The 10,693-nt window shown below is 32.7% G+C and overlaps 1 pseudogene; it reads left to right on the top strand.

The window, feature by feature from the left end:
- The first annotated feature begins 385 nt into the window (after positions 1-385).
- LOC147069740 (protein-lysine N-methyltransferase SMYD4-like) lies at positions 386-6,807 on the top strand (annotated as a pseudogene).
- Positions 6,808-10,693: the final 3,886 nt, after the last annotated feature.

The following is a 10,693-nucleotide window of genomic DNA, read 5'->3' as shown; positions in this document are numbered from 1 at the left end:
CGTGTGTTACTATGGAAATCAATATGAAATGTCAAAATAACATTTCTGTATTCTATAATATTTATTCAGTACTTCTATCAAGTACAATAAAACGTTTTTATTAACACAATGAATTGTCAAGTTTATATGATTCAACAGAAAATTTATAAACATGGTATATAAAAAGTTCTTTTTATCTTGTAATTATTAATTACCTACGTTAGGTTACGTTAGGTTTGGTTTTCATTCTTGAATTCATGAACTTTGCCAAATCGGCTATGAAAATTAGCACGGTTCCCGCCTGGTTTCCTGAAAACCGACTGGTACCGAAATAATTTTCTTCTGAATTAAAGTTTCAGGTTGAAATTCAGAAATAATCGATAGGTATTTGGTATAATACCTAAAAATGGATGAAGTTTCATATAATATAGACAAATTTTATCAGCAAGTTCTTGAATTTATGGTGAAAAATGGTGAAGTTCGAAGCTTTTTTGAAGAGCTCAAGAGAGTCGATTCTGAAGCTCAAAAAGTTGAAATGGTCTATAATTTCTTGACTAATAAAAACCTCTTTACTAAAAAAATTGAACTCAAAAAGTCTGCAGAGAAGTCGGCTTCGTTTCGAAATATTGGCAATGATTATTTCAAGAAAAGTGATTTTAACAATGCTCTGGAAAACTACAACCGAGCCATTTGCCATGCTCCAAATCTGTCAAGAGAACTATCATTGGCGTTCGGTAACAGGTCAGCTGTGAATTTTACGTTTAAGAATTACAAAGAATGCATCCAGATGATATAAAAGTTGGAGATGTCATGGTGAGAGAACAGCCATACTGTACTGTTTTGTCAGAGTCATTCTATTTACAAAACTGCTACGAATGTTTCAAAAAGAGCGATTCATTACTTCCGTGTGAACATTGCTGTATAATAATGTTCTGCAGCGATGTATGTCGAAAGACATGTTGGGAAAGATTTCATAAAATCGAATGTCCTATAATGACCCTCCTCGTAACTATGAAATTTAATAATCAGGAATTGATGGCTATTCGAATAGTGATACAAGCAAAATGCACTCTGTCATCTTGGGTAACACTAATTACGACTATCAACGCAGCAGAATCAGAAATGAATCCCCTGTACCGAGGGTTTTCAAGGAAAATCGATTCCGACGGAAAGGAGACATTGCTTTTTGATTCATTAAGCTATACACCAATCCATACTCTGGCCACCAATATTGAAAAGCGGTCCATAAGTGAAATATTCCGACGTAGTGTCACTGCCGCAGTATTCTTACATTTTCTCATCGAGTATACTGACTTCTTTTCTGATTGTGTCAACAATAGTCGCGAAGATGTCAATAATGTCGTAGTCGATCGAAACAAATGTATCAAACGTACAGGGGCGCTTTTGTTACACCATTACATGACAGCTGCTACAAATGCGCATGGAATAGCAGCTCTTACGGAAAATGCAGAGAACAAGTTTGTTGATAATGTACAATGGGGAGCAGGTGCATATGCATTTGCAAGTCTCTTCAATCATTCATGTGCTTCAAATGTTATACGACAATTTAGTGGCACAACTGTATCAATTATTGCTCTGAGACCTATTAAAAAGGGGGAACAACTCTTTGATAATTATGGGTAAGTTACAAAAAATCTTTTCTTTTTAATAATCACTATTAAGGGGCGATTACATTATGATAACGTCACGTGCTGGCACGGTGACAAATTTAGTCTTATGGTTTTGTCATTCCTCAGAATATTTAGAATGATCACTATCTCTATAAATTTAATGATGGAGAGTGCCAGCTCGAATGTATTAGTATTTTGAATTATTGTTCATGCTAATTTCAATTAATTTTAACAGTTTCTACGTGTACATACATTCAAATTACCTGCGATATTGCTTCCATTATATTTTGAACAGAGCTTAAAAGTACGAATAAATACAATGACGATCTGGAATATATATTCCAAAAGCGTTTTAGTGTCTATGATCATATCTATGCCATTCCGTTTACACATAAGCGAATATATGTCAAAAAAATCTATGACACAGGCGTGGGCATAGAATCTATGACACCCGTATATGCCAATCCGTTTACATACGATGCCGTAAAATCTATTGTGTCACATATTTGCCACTGATAAATACTACCAACATGACGTTTGACAGATATTATGGTTGGTACATCTTCGAAAAATATATTAGTCTATGAGTATTCGCGAACGTCAATCTGTCAAATGAAAATCGAAATATGATCGAAATACATCAGTTGCATATCAGTTGGCTTGCTAGGTTGTAGGATGTAGGTAGTGAGATTTGAAACTACATTACACTAATTAAATATTTTCTTTCCTTTCCACACCGTATTATAATGCCGGCGAATGTAGGAAACCCATGGATGCTAGGTACCTACCATAATTTAATAAGAAAACAAGAAGTTATCATGTATATAAATGTCGTACCTACGCTTGTCGGTGAAGATTTCGATAGGTGATTATTAAAGGTTGAGCCCATGAGCCCCTTTTTAAAAAAATCTGTATGCGAAAAATAACGGGCGGTGAGTGATTGGCAATAGGTGGCCATAGACGTACAGTTTGAGTAGCAGGTTGAACCTGGCACAGACAATAACTGTACGTTGGTGGGCACACCACAGATCAGTTCAAACTACCCAATTTAAATCTGTCGAACTGTCAACAGTCGTGCCCATATGTACAGTTATTGTCTGTGGCAGAGCAAATGTCAAAAACCATGGAGGTTAGGTTCTCGGAGATAATATACATGGGTAGTGTTTAAATTAGTTTTAAGTAGGGTTATACTTGAACGATATTGATACACAAATAATTTTACTTTGAATTTATTATGATTATAATTGTTTTTATTAGAAACAAATTGACATAAAATACACACCAATGACGTTGGTAAAATAAATCATGATTTCACTAGTGGATTGTGTATTTTATCGATTCACCGATACAATATTATTCACATTCATGTAAATATAAAATATGATCTATAATCTTTTCTTTTGAAGAAATTATTACCTTTAATGGGCATATGAGTCAGTATTTATCTATTTGGTCATATTATTTTTAGAATATGGCTATATTTATATATTGATTTAACTTACAATTTAAACATGCCACAAAATTATATTTACATCAATCAGTTGTATAATAATTAATTACTATGTTATTATTAAAATATATACGTAAATTTTATTTAGATTTACCGACATTGTCATTCACAATTAGGTATATTAATTTATGTTGTGAACGTCTTAAATTAATAATTAGTAATATTCACTACATACAATAAATAAAATTTGAATACTGAGTTATTAGTCTATATTTTCACAATATCATCTACCCTTTGGCCTTGTCCACATAGCGCGTGTCTCACCGCGTTTTACGCTTGAGTTGGTACCAAATGTGTGCTGCGTCCATATAATGCGTTTCGTTGGGCAGTGTGTGACGTAATACATTTTTTAATGGGCATAAAAAACAAGCGCAACTGACTTGTGACACACGGCTTGTGAGACTTAATATCTCGTGATATACTAGCAAGATATATTCTTGGTATTGTACAACCTAGGTGGCGTAATTTATTTTGAAATGCCCATAAGAGTGTCGTTTCGAGCTCGAAGAGGTCGTAATTCATTTTGCTTTGGCTATAAAAACGTTGTGTTGTCGAGAGTTTGTTGAATCTGTGCGCTTGTTGCCTGACTAATGACACGTTGCAAGCAGTGGCGGCCGGTGGTTTCCAAAATTGCTTTTATTGGGGGTGCACTCAAAATTTTCTTACCTTATTTAAAAAGCATATCAATTCAGCGTTGTTTCTGTTTAGCGAACACCTCAATCACTTCTCATTAAAGTCTTGAACTGTTTGTAAAAGTTTTTTCTCAATGCTTAACACAGGTAGACATATTAAGTCAGTCCTGATTCATGGTAAGTATTTCTGAAAGACGATTAAATTCTTTTAATGGTTGAAAAACACTTTTCAATTTCCACAGATGTCATCGGACCATCCTTTTTTATTCTGACTCTTATTATTATTATTGAAAAGTCTACGTTTACCGACATCATTTTAAAACACATACACTTCCCTGATTAAACAATAAGTATATATATTGTTATGAATTTATTTTTATGAACAAAACTATCGAAATAACGTGACAAAACACCTAAAAAAGCCGACTATCACGACGACCGCAGAAATCATACTGAATTGTATGTAAGAAATAATATTTGAAGAAAATATAAAAAAAACAAAACTATCGATTGTTTTAAATAGGTAGGTACGTATTTTTCGACTCTCGACATATCGTCAGTTTCTTCGTCTACAAAAAGCAATAAAACTCCAGCACAATGCCTGCATTGTTAAAAATATGACATCATGTTATACATATTCACTCACTATGAGAAAGAACATGGTAACTTACATTTTAATTTTTTATAAATTATATTCAAATATTTGCAAATATAGAAGGAATAAAGGATCGATCCAAAATATTTATGTTGATAATCAATTTTTATTCAATATCAGCCTATTTTCAATGAATTTATATGAGATTTAAATAAAAAAAATCTATTTTTTTATCAATCCTGCTAAATCTCAGTTACTACATTTTTCCGCGAAACTTTTGAGCTGCGTCCCTAATGGTCATAAAATTTTATGTATTCATGAGTTATTCCGACCACACGAATTCGGTGACTGTTTACTGAGTATATGCTTTTGGTATAAATTTACATGGATTAAATTGCGATAAACGAGTGATGACTTATGAATAGCATTGTTGCACATTGAGTGATGTTTAGGAAAAAGCAGTGCAGCGCACATGCATGGTGTTAGAGGTGCCGCCGCTGGTTGCAAGTGCATGTGGACGGTTCAATGAGGTCACATGTACTTGGAATGCGTGCACGTTTTTATATGTGAGTCAAATTGCGCCATCTGGACAAGGCCTTTGTTCTATCCTATGTGTGAGACAATACCACCGCACACAGACGCATCTGGCAACCTTAGACAGATTTTAATAAGTGTATTATTTTCAGATATCATCATACACTTGATTCACTCGAGGAGCGTCGTCAGTCCTTGTCCACTCAATACAAATTTCAATGCATGTGTGAGGCATGCGTCAATGACTGGCCTACTTCATTTAATTTACCCAATGTTCGTATCACTGACAAAACAATGGTGATGATCTTCACATCTATAAATTTGATGAACGGTGACCTCCGCGCAAGCCTGGTTAAAGGTAATAGAAGTGTTGTTCTTTCTACAGTCCAAAAACTGTACTCACTCGTTGCAACTCTTGAGGAATATATTCCAAATGCTGAATTGGTTCTTTTCCAAGAAAATATTAAGCAATGCTGGGCGCTTTTCGGTAATGTTATTAAGAAGAAATGATTATTAAAACAAATTATTATTTGATTACACTTTCTTGTATTTGTATCAAAACTGTTTTATATTTAATTATTAAGGCGAAGTCTTCACTGAGCCTTTTTTAAAGAGGCACCTAGCGGAAAAATACGAAGCTTGCAATTTGAGACATTTTTTTGATAATTTACAATTTCAACTGTATTAATGAATAAATATGTATCTAAAAACATTAAAAATAAAAATATTTTTTATTTTAAGTCAAAGACAAACTTACAATTGTAAAAAATGTAATAAAATGTGAATTTGTTCTATCGATCCGCACCCTATTATTACATGTATTTTATGGTCATATTTATTATTAATATTTAGTTTATTAAGTTTTCTAAGCATCACCTAAGCGATTTTTGACAAATTCATAGTTTTAATATTTGTTATATCTATTTTAAAAAACATCGATTTTTATAAAAAATATAAATGTGTATAACTTGAAATCCTTTTTATTTATATTAGTATAAATATTTTATTTATATTTATAAAAATAATTGATTTGATATAAATAAAAAGGATTTCAAGTTATACACATTTATATTTTTTATAAAAATCAATGTTTTTTAAAATAGATATAAAAAATATTAAAACTATGAATTTGTCAAAAATCGCTTAGGTGATGCTTAGAAAACTTAATAAACTAAATATTAATAATAAATATGACCATAAAATATATGTAATAATAGGGTGCGGACCGATAGAACAAATTCACATTTTATTACATTTTTAAAAATTGTAAGTTTGTCTTTGACTTATAATAAAAAATATTTTTATTTTTAATGTTTTCAAATACATATTTATACATTATTACAGTTGAAATTGTAAATTATCAAAAAAAATGTCTCAAATTGCAAGCTTCGTATTTTTCCGCTAGGTGCCTCTTTAAAAAAGGCTCAATGAAGACTTCGCCTTAATAAGTGACAATGTATTTTCAACAGATGGGTATTTGAAATTTGTATTTTTAATGATTTTGACTATTTTTCAATAATATTACATTACCTTGGGTTTCGGGATATCTTTTTGATGATCACTTTCTTACAAGTTAAAATACAGTTATACCCCGAAGCTATGGGATAGGTGGGTCTGACGAAAATTGCTTTCGACGAATTCAAGTAAGTCGGGGTACAACTTTGCATTATAAACACATATAAATGTTGTTTAATTGGGACCAAGGACTAACAAAAACATTAATTTAGAAGAAAAATATTTTTATAAATTGCAGTTCTTTGTACAGATATGTACAAAATATTAAGAGTCACGTAAAAAAGTTATTTCGATGTCGATGGCTTCATAAAATCTAATAAATTCAATTGACAACACAATGCCTTCTTTTTTCACGCAGAATTACTTTGTAGCCTGCTAATAATTTTTTTATTCCTTGCTTTGTAGCTATAACGCGTTCTTCGTTGGGAGTCTATGTTTTCTAAAATTTTGAACAATTGAGCTTGAGACCTTGTATTGTCTGAGCATTGTCGTGTGCTTTTCTGGTGGAACTGGCTCTGAACTGTTTGATAAAAAACTGCAAAACTCCACGTTCAAAGCTTGCAATTTGAGACATTTTTTTGAAAGTTTTATTTCTTTTTAATGTTTTCAGATACATATTTATTGATTAATCCTACAGTTTAAATTGTAAAAAATGTTTCAAATTGCAAACTTCGTATTTTTCCGCTAGGTGCCTCTGGTAGGTAGAAGCCTCCCCCTTTGATATTACAGCACATTTTGTGATGGCATATTGATAATATTCAAAATAAATCACGAAAATAAACATCTCATAAAACTAACCTGCGGTTGTTTTAAGTAATCCGGATATTCGAAAATCTGGATAATCGATTTTCTACTGTACTTAATATTTTATTCATAAGCCTATTGTTATTCAACATTTTTAGTTGTATTCTATATACATATATTTTATAAACATGTAAATATAAGTAATTGTAAGTAAATAACTAAACTTTTGTTAGAAATTTTAGTGAGGATTGACATTTGCACTGAGACTCAATTCGCAGAGAGCTTGTAAGATTTTCGTTGTTTATCCTTGTCCGAGTTTTGACTTGTATTTCATCCTTGAAAAAACCTTTTCTATACAATATTAATACTTTCGACCGAAGGTACTTAATGGAATTTGAATTTAAATTCTAATGGATTCAAGCTCTGTACTATTCCATTTAAGTCGTTTTTTGCGACCCGGGTTTCGCCTTTCGGCATCTTCAGGCGTCGTGTACACTCACCAAAGGCAAACACACACTGACAACGAACACCCTTAACTCTACCTTATATAGTAAAACAATACAATAAAGTAGGTAAAAACTCCATTACCTACCTATTTAGTCAGAAATTACAATAAACAAATTATGAATAGCTTAAGTGTCAGTAAAAAACCCAATTAGTAAAAACCCTATCTTATTAATAACAATACACTGGACAGCATATTATTATAATAAATCGTCAAACCTAATAATAGGTCAAAATTCTTTATAACAATAAAAAATACTACTCTCAAGAGGTGTAAATCGTCAATTCTAAGAAAAATAATTAATCGAGTTAACTAATGAGATGTCTATAATAATACTACTTACAAGGTACCTACTTTTATAACATTATTTTTTAACAAAAACAAAATTATACATATAAACTCGCTTAATATAATATAATATATAATTCACCTAATATAATATTTATATATATATATATTATACAATTATACATACCTAAATCCTCATCCCTAGACTCTCATACAAACATATATAAATTGTGTGTCAATACAATTGACCATAATATAGTCTCATATGTAAAACATCATATTATAGGATATAACAAAGGGCTACTAGGAAAGCTGAGTTGATCGTTCAATATAGGTAAGCTCTGCAACTGTGCTCTATTTATTTCTAATATTTCTTGGTAGAATAATTTATAATCACCCGTATGACTGTGAAGTAGTTTTGCACCCTTAAAAACACACGTTTGACATTGAAATTATATATTTTATATAAAAAAATTATATATTTTAAAATAATTTTTAGTGTGTTTCCTGACTAATAAAAATGACGATCCAATATGGCGAAGGGTCGCATGTTAGTTGGCTATCACAAAAGGGGTCGCGATCAGTGTTTCATAATATTATGATGCCGAGTGCCTACATTTATTCAAGTGGATTTATTTAAAAATTTCTAAAAATATGTGATTTAGCCTTTATTTTACACGGAACCCTGGAATTCTACAGAATACCATTTGGGGAACACTACTGTAGAACATTACCTACACCGCCCTTAACCTTAGCGATAGATGGGCTTGCCAAACATTGTGGTCTGGGGGCCCGCTTCAGTATGTGGGGCATGGCCCTCACATCCTGAAGCGGGGGCCCCTAGGCTAGGATTTTTGGCGGGCCCCCCTACCTATCGCTAAGGATAAAGACAGTGTGACGCTCTACAGTAGCGTTTTCCAAATGGTGTGTGCGGTAAAATTAGTGTGTATATTTAGTGGTTTTTTGTATATATATGTACATCCATTTGAATTATGAAGTTGTCGAGTAGTGATACACAATTAAAAATTGCATTTTAATAATAATATTATTGGAAGGAAAATAGCGCTGCAGGCGACTTTTTTACTATTAATTCAAATTGGGGATGTGTTTTTATCTCAGTTATCTGGTCGACTCGCATCGCCGGGCCCCCAGGCTAGAGCCTTGTCAGCCCCCCATTGTGGGGGCCATGATTATGAGTATGACATTATTATAACAACCATGTCTATTATTACATAAGGAAGAGGCTGCAAACTTAAGAGATATGCATGCTACTACTGTACTTCATAGCTCGCCTTTCTTTGGGCTGTAGACGTACCTGGATGGAAGCGAGTGTTAGAGGAGTCGCAAGACCCGTAGGGTTATAGCCATAGTCCCCACAACCTGAAGCGGGCTCCCAGGCCAGGATGTTTAGCGGACCCATTCACATATCGGTTATGTTAAGGGCAGTGTGATTGATGTTCTACAGCAGTGTTCCCCAACCTTTTTACACCTGCGGACCGGAAAAAAAGAGGAAATTTTTTTCGCGGACCACTAATACTGAAATAAAAATGGTTTTTTTACTTAATATTTTTTTAATCTTATATTGTGACAGATGGAACTAACTATAACTAACTAATATACATATAACAGTATGATACAAATAAAATTTAACAAAAACAGTGGGTTTTTTTCAACAAACTAATGTGAAACCTGCTGTTGCATCTTTGCTAATATATTGGATATTCTTGGCGGACAGGGTTGGGGACCACTGTTCTACAATAGTGTTCCCAAAATGGTATTCAGCGGTAAAATTAAGGATAGGTATTCCGTGTAATTTTAAATAAATTCGTTTGAATTATTGAATTGTCGGCACTAAGTATCATAGAGCATAGTTTCTTAACTGGTGGTCCGTGAAGATTTTTGGGTGGACCGCAAAAATTTTCTGCAGTTCAAAAATAGTTGGCATTCATTTTTAAAAGCTTATATTAAATTTCAAGTAATAAGTTTCAGAACTCGTGCACCGCACCTACAAGAGTTCACAATGAATGACACTATTGTATATAGTCATAAATCGTTTCATAGAAGGACAGGGGCGTGGGGTTGTATTATATTTCAACAAATGTTTCAAAAATAGTGTAAATACAAATATTTATTATTTTATTCCAATGTTAAAGGTTCGCAAAACATTTCTTGTTTTTTTGTGATCCGTGGGTGTAAAAAAGTTAAAAAACATGGTCATGACAATTTTGTGGTAACCACGTAACATACGACCCTTCACCATATTGCATAAATAGCCATTTTTATTAGTCGGGAAACACACTAAAAAGGATAATAAAATTCTACGCGTGAATTATCATTTGATTTCATCAATCATCATTTCACATGAAATTATTGTATCTCACAGTTACATATTTTTTATGATATTATTTTTTAAGTCAAATAGCAACTTTTTCTTTACTAAGTATTAGAGTAAATTTGTAGTCTATGTTTATCTCACTTAACTGGTTGACCCACGACGCCGAGCCCCCAGGCTGGAGCCCTGTCAGCCCCCTCTTTGTGGAGGCCATGGTTATAGCGCTGACAAGAAGTGCATACTTAGTACCTCTGGCCGTGCTAGTTCCCAGTTAATTTATATGTAATTGAAGATCTCAATCTTCCTCATCAATTGGCAATAATTATTTACTTAAGCGTCAATTACATTGAGCTTCTTTACGAGCTGTTTGTTGGCGAATTTATAATCTGCCTGTAAAGTCACATATTGTAATCATCGAACAAGCTAAC

Source organism: Rhyacophila brunnea, unplaced genomic scaffold (assembly GCF_057557595.1).
Source record: "Rhyacophila brunnea isolate RB1 unplaced genomic scaffold, BYU_Rbru_1.0 scaffold_23, whole genome shotgun sequence".
Taxonomy (NCBI): Eukaryota; Metazoa; Arthropoda; class Insecta; order Trichoptera; family Rhyacophilidae; genus Rhyacophila; species Rhyacophila brunnea.
The sequence above is the reverse complement of the archived record's forward strand: the minus strand, read 5'-3'. Positions and strand labels throughout refer to the sequence as shown.